This window comes from Arachis stenosperma, chromosome 1 (genome assembly GCF_014773155.1).
Source record: "Arachis stenosperma cultivar V10309 chromosome 1, arast.V10309.gnm1.PFL2, whole genome shotgun sequence".
NCBI lineage: Eukaryota > Viridiplantae > Streptophyta > Magnoliopsida > Fabales > Fabaceae > Arachis > Arachis stenosperma.
Window position 1 is genome coordinate 4,689,330 of NC_080377.1, and position 7,663 is coordinate 4,696,992.

Below are 7,663 nucleotides of genomic sequence, written 5' to 3' on the forward strand. Positions count from 1 at the left end.
CATCGAAGCCAGAAGCCAAGATTTCAACAGTGCGTCTTGTCTTTTCCAAATTGCAAATTCTGGTGTGATTTGTCCTGATTCATCAAAGCGTTGAGGGATTCTTTCTCCTGTGATATGGTGAAGTAGATTGTGACCTTCAATTGTGGACGCAGCTTGATCTTTCTACTGTAGAAAGTTATCATCATCAAGTTTCATCGAGATTGGAGAAGAGGTGAAGTTTGGAGCTACAGCCGATTGATGCATTGTGACTTCTGTTGTTGATGAGCTTTCTGCCATTGAAGAAGAAGCTCTGATACCATGTAAAGGTATCAAACTTAAAGAAGAAGAAGAATAAGAGAGGTAAGAACAGAAAGGGTTGTGAGGAATGAAGAGCTGAATGTGCTCTGTATTGCTGAATTGAATTAAAAGGTAAAGTTAAGAAGTACTTGTGAGTTCAGTTACAATATATATATCACAGCTATCATCACTCATTGTGAACCTACACGTACTTAACAAACCTGTACTAACAAGACTCTAACTAATCTAACTATATGAGTTAGCTGAAACTGTATTGAGCTGGCTAATTAACTCTCTCAGCTTACTCTATCATACATAGCGGATTCAATTAGCTTTCTAACCACCATTTTACTCTCTACAAATTATATATATATTTTAGTATATCAATATATAAACACTAACATACTATTGAGTTTAATAAAAAATAATAATATTTTTGATGATGAAAAACATAATTTTAATTAGATTAATAGCTCAAAAGTGTTTTGATAAATTATCTAGTGTTACAGGCCCAAGTCACTCTTCATTAATAAAACCCAAACAAAAAGAATAAGCAACCCATTGTGGTGTTACTTGACAAAATCAACAAGAATGCTGACAAATGCAATTTGTACCCATTTTTATTGTCTTCTAAATGTTTTGACAAATGCATTTTAACAATAATCAATGGGGTACTTAGAATTGGGGTTATTCAATCCACTGACAAAAAAAAAAAAAATCAATAAATACAAAATAAAAAATTTAAACTATTTTGTATTCATTTTTATAGATTTAAATTTTTTTAATTTTGAATTTTATTTTAGAAAATAAAATATGATCTCTTACTTTTTATTTTATAGATGAAACTAAGAAAAAATATATAAAAAAAATTATTCAAAAATAAGAAATAACACTTTACTCTTTAAAGTAAAAATTCAAAATTTAAAAGATCTAAATTCTATTTTTATTGTCTTCTAAATATATTTGATATTAGAATTGCTAGAAGCTAAGCCATAAGGAACGACCGTTTTTTCATTAATAAAAAATCACCATAACTTACTAAGAGGCTTTACCATATATAGCACTCTTTCACGCAACGTTCGTTCATTCTCGTGCCCCCTGTAAATAGTTTGTTGCAATCCTCAATACACATGGTGAGCCAAATCTTATTTGCAATATAATAATATAGCTGATTCCAAGGTTGTTCAAAAACAATAATGTCTTGAGGTTCACTAATTGTAGAATAAATAACCATCTCAATTATTAATATTGCAAGTGCTAATGTCACACCGTATCTGGCCATGGGTCTCATCTCTTGGAATTACAAGTTTATATAGGCAAGCTTTTATATACATGCTTAGAATCCTTCTTAAAATTTATTTATATGAAAACATGATTATATACGTATAGGATTAGGACATTCCATTCTTAATTAATTAGTTTGTGTCCCCTCCTTACACTAAGAGCTACAAGTCACCAATATAAACAACACAAAAAATCTTCTCATTATGACCAAGTGTTATTTTAGAATAAATAATTTATTACTTTGATTAAACTTAATTGCCTCTTGATTTTGACAAATTTAAAAAAAGTCATTATACACAAATGTTTTTTAATTTTGTATAAGAACTTGTATGATTGATAGACAGATAATGTTTAATATTAAATATAGAGTAAAACATATTTTTTGTCTCTAAAATTTGTTAAAAATTTTAAAAAATATCTTTAAATTTATTTTGTTTTAATTTTATTTTAAAAATATTCGATTTGTATCAAATATACTTCTGACAGTTAATTTTTTAAAATTTTTTAATAAATTTATAATGTAAATCGAAAATTTTTGGATAAAAAATTAAAATAAAATTTTTGATAAATTTTAAAGATAAAACATGCATATACTTTTCCCTTAGTATAAGCTACAAAGAAGTGAGAAGCTACCTTTTGTTTTTATAAAAAAAAAACATTAAAAATGTAATATAGATATGTCGTATTATGTGAACTAGCAGCAGGGACAATGAAAAATGACAAATCTATACCTTACACAAAAAGAATTCAAATTTGTAATTGTCAATTTTTATCTATATATACTTGAGAGAGAGAGAGAGAGAGAGAGTAAGCAAGATTTGGCATCCACTTTTTGTTTTGAAAATTTTTTTTCACATATATTAAAATATTATAATTTTTTTTTACACTAAAACACAAGATAACTAATTAATAGACCATAATTCCATCTTAACTAATCCCACATTTATAGACAATATTACATATCCTTCTCTTTATCTAATTTTGATAAAATCTTTAATATTTATTACGAAAATGTTAAATATTATCAATTTTTTATAAAAAATTAAATATTAAAATATAGTTTAAATTAGTTTAAGGTAAAAATAAATTCAAATAAATACAATTCTTATTATTACAAATCGTATGAATTTTACTTTTTAAATCAATCCAAAATATATTATACATATACTTCTTTTTTTAGTTGTCCAATAACCTAATTTTATTGTCACAGCATATATGTAAGAAACATAATGCATGTTTGCAAAATTGTTACTTATACTCGTTTATTAAACGAAATATGTGTATACGTATCTTATTTGTCATGACATTTGAATAAATAATACAATATAAAAATATAAATAATTTTAAAAAAATAAGTGTAAATGTAAAATTTAATTTATTTATTAAAAAACATCAAATTGCTATAAGTTGGATTGCTACTTCTTTATTCACTACATCTATTCAATAAATTTTTAAAACTTTAAATAGTTCTTATTGTGTTATGAAAAGTATAATCAAACATCTGAAACTCCTAAGTAATTGAAACCTATGACATCCAAGTAAAGATCATAAATATTTTTTGTTGAGATATTAGTTCAAATATAACTTCAACGCAACCAACTTGGATTAGTATAATGGTTAGTTCACTAGTTTATTTAAGTAAGTGTATATAAGAGTTCTAATCGTTTTGTACATGTAAAAATTCATTGGCCAATAAAAATCTTTAAATAAAACTATGATTCACGACAATTTAGTCATTGGCCTATCGGATTGAAAAATACGGTGGAAAGCAAAATATAAGATTTATTCCCCAAATACCAATAATAGAAGCGTTATTAGCATAGTAATTCAAGCTCAAGTCCTATATATATCATCTACCACAAAATAAAAATTCTTTTCAACAATTGTGATAAATGTCATATAAGAAGAATACTTTAGATATTCATTGATAATTTTTTAATATAGAGTAGAAAAATTATTATATCAAATATTCATATGCTTCTTATAGCATTTTCCAATGCAACGTATATGGTATCAAATGTATGGTTGTTTCCAAGGTTGTGTAGGAACAATGTCTTCAAATTACACCAAAGGCAGAATAAATAATGAATTCAATCATCAATATTTCAAGTGCAAGCATCACATTTTTTCAGTAGCCATGGATCTATATTATTTTCTTATCTTGGAATTCAAAGTTTACGATAGACCATCTTATATACATGCTTAGAATCTTTCTTAGCTAATATTATTATATGGAACATGGTTATAAAACTAGGACATTCCTCTGATATAGTTTGTGTCTCCTCCAAATATTAAGAGCTATATGTTACTAGTTTTTTTTTTTTTAAATAAAACTTTTCATTAGAGCAAAGTTATTGTAGAATTATTTATTATTTTAATAATTTTAAGGGGAATGTTATTTTATCCTATTAAGACTTAAGGAAGAGTTATAATTACATGTTGTTTTTTGCATAATCACGTTAAAAGAGTGATGGTTGTGGATTCTATTGATGAGATAGTAGATCAAAATATGTTTGAAGTAGATGGTGGGACAATCCACCATATTGAGACGAAAAATACTTGGGATAGATGAAGGAATCAACTTGTACAAAAAATGTGAAACTAATGGAGGAGAATACATCACGCTCGATAATTGTGATCATTTTTCTATGTACGAAGCTGTCTATCGTAACATTGATTTTATTTTGTAAATGTGTTTGTGTTCTTGTACAAGAGTTGTGCATGTATGCTTATTAGTGCTAGTAATTGTTTACTTTTGAGATTTATTTGTAACTTTGATTTGGATCATAGTGAAACTTTTTAATACATGTGGTTAGAATTGTTAGAGATTTGTTTTATATAAGTTTAACTATGGATTGAGGCGAATTATGAATTATAGTTTAGGTGAGTATTTTGTGCTAATAACTTTAATTGTGATAATGTTAATTTGAATTAAATATATTTAATATTAAGGATATTTTAATAAATTAAAAAAATTAGAATAATAATTTTAATTAAATATATTTATTATTAGGAGTATTATAATAAATTTATCATTAGGGATATTATAGTAAATTTATCATTAGAGATAATTTTGTAAATTTTAAAAAAATTAATATAAAAAAATAATAATATTCGATTAGTTTTATATTTAATTTTTTAAGAAAATTTAAAAAATTGATATTAAAAATACTTTTGGAAACAAAAATAATTTTTTTTATTTAAAAATAATTATATTAAATTTATCTTGAAATAAATTTTTATACGTAAATTTTTCATGTATTTATTAAATTTACTCATTAACCTTTTAATTTGAATGAGTAAGAATAATTTTAACATATTACATAATATAACTAAAAAATTTAAATCCAACCAAACAAAAAATTATTCATTCTTAAAAATATTATACAGGATTCTAAAGTATTAGATTTTATATTTATAAAAATACTATATGCCAAGTAATTTTTAGACATTATATTTTTAAAAATAAAAATTAATATTTGAACTAAACACAATGTATTCAACAACCATAAAATACTAGATAGAATAGATAGATACATACTATAACTAATAATTGAGAAATTTTAATATTGATAGTACTAAGTAGACAAAAAAAAGTCAAAATTTATTTTATTTAACATTCATTAATTATCATAATAATTAATAAATATTAAATAAAACAAGTTATAATTATTTTTGACTAATTTTTTTTTATTACCAGATATTTCCGTTTGAATAATTTATAATGCTTCTTATAGCACTCTCTAATGCAACGTATACCCCCCATGGTCCCATTTATATGTTGTTTGTTGCAATCATCAATACACTTCAGGAGCGCAGTGCTATCTGCAATATAATATATTTGATTCCGAGGTTGATAAAAAATAATGTCTTTAGATACACTGATGGCAGAATATATAATATCCATCTCAATTATTAATATTGCAAGTACTAGTGTTACACCATATCTAGCCATCAATCTCTTCTCTTGGGAGAAGTTTACATAGGCCAGCTTATATATATATATATATATATATATTGATATATATACATGCTTAAAATCTTTCTTAATATATTTTTGTATTCAAAATGATTATAGCTTACATTTCTTAATTAGTTTTTGTCGCCTCCATGCACTAAGAGCTACAAGCTAATTAAGTTATCAATATAATCAAATCGAAACAAAAACCTTTCATTATAGCAAAGTTTTATTTTGGAATAATTTATTATATTTTGGATAAACTTAATTGCGTCATGAATTTGACAAATTTCAAGAAATAGTCATTATACAAATATGTGTTTTAATGTTGCATATATGCTTATAGTATTAAAGATAAGTTATATTTTACTTTTATAAAAACCTTTAAAATGCAATTTAGAGATAACGCTATATGTTATGACAATGACCTTTAAAACACGGGTAAATTTTATCGTACAAAATAGAATAGAATGTTGGACAACAAACAAAGAATATCAACATATGCTTATGTGACTCAAACAAAAATTATTAGAAGGATGAACGATTATACCTGTTTGGACAGCAAAAGAAATGAGGATATAAAAGATAAAATTTGAGTAGCACCTATTGTTAAAAAAAAAAAAAATAGTAAAATCTCGTATCAGATGATTTAGATATATAGAAAAAAAAAACAGTCACCAAAAAAAAAAAAAGATATATAAAAAAAATAAAAAAAGTATAGGTAATCAAGCGTGTAATTAGTAAAAAATTGAACAACTTAATTAATTATAATTATTAATACTTAATTTTAAATTTTTAAATTCAAAATTTAAATAATTAGAAACTGATTAAGTAAACTTAATTAAAAACTATAAAAACCTTTTCCTTTTCTTCCATATTAATCTGCACACCCTAACAATAACACACACAGATTTTCTCCCTCACCGTTAGGCCCTCTCCAACCATGTCCTCTCGCAAGACGACCTCAAGAAGTTCGCCGCCGACAAAGCCGTTGAGTACGTCAAGTCCGGCATGGTCCTCGGCCTCGGCACCGGCTCCGCCGCCGCTTCGTCATTGCCGAGCTCGGTCATCTCCTCTCCACCGGCCAACTCTTCAACATCATCCGCGTCCCTACCTCCAAGCGCACTAAGGAACAGGTATGTTCTCTCGGAATTTCGCTTTCTGTCCTCGACGACAATTCCCGCCTCGATCTCGTCATCGACGGTGCCAATGAGGTGGACCCGACCTCAACCTTGTAAAAGGCCGCGGCAGTGCTCTTCCCTGCTGAAGGCCACCTTCGACAAGTTCATTGTGGTAGTCGATAAAACAAAGCTCGTGTTAGGACTCGGAGGAGCGACCTTGCGATGCCGTCGAGGTGGTACAGTTTTGCGGAAAGTACAATCTGGTTCAGTTTCAAGAGTTGTTCAAGGAAGAAAGAGTGGTGGAGCACGGGCTGTTTTTGAACAATTACAAAAATATATAAAAAAATCCATTTAATATAACAAAAATATCCTAATGATTAACAAAAGAAATGTCAGCTATAGGATTTAAAAATATATATATATATATATATATATATATAATTCTTAAAAAAATAGAAATATCCACATCTGTAATACAAAAAATTTGAAAAATACATTAAAAACATCTATTTAGTATGAAAAAGAAACATCATAATGCTTAGTAGAAGAAACATTCATGTATATCAACTTAGCTTTGTTAAGATGGACTTCGAGATCCAATCCATTAGAAAGTTGGCAGAAGTTGGCTGGATCCTAGTTGGTTTTCTAGCGGAACTCGGATAAATATCAGCAAAGTATTTAATAAATGGGATAAATATAAACCTTGTAATTAAAGGTAGATATTAACGATTCTGCATGAGATAATCAAACGAGATTTATGTGTAAATAATCTCATTACAAATATGATGTATGACACGTCTCAATAAAATTATTGAGTAATGTTATACATTCAAGGCCTTTTATAGACCAAGTTCAACCAAGTTAAACAATAAGATTTAGAATAATGCTATCCATAACTAATTTTTATTATGTTAGACCAATTTGGTTGGACTTGATCAATAAAAAAACTTGATGTGTAGCATTATTCGAAATTATTTTTGTTATGTCACTAAAGTGCAAGACATTTATATTGACCATGTTATTT

General features: G+C 26.5%; 1 pseudogene; it reads left to right on the forward strand.

Moving 5' to 3' along the window:
- The first annotated feature begins 5,941 nt into the window (after window positions 1–5,941).
- LOC130973965 (probable ribose-5-phosphate isomerase 3, chloroplastic) lies at window positions 5,942–6,980 on the forward strand (annotated as a pseudogene).
- The last annotated feature ends 683 nt before the right edge of the window (window positions 6,981–7,663 follow it).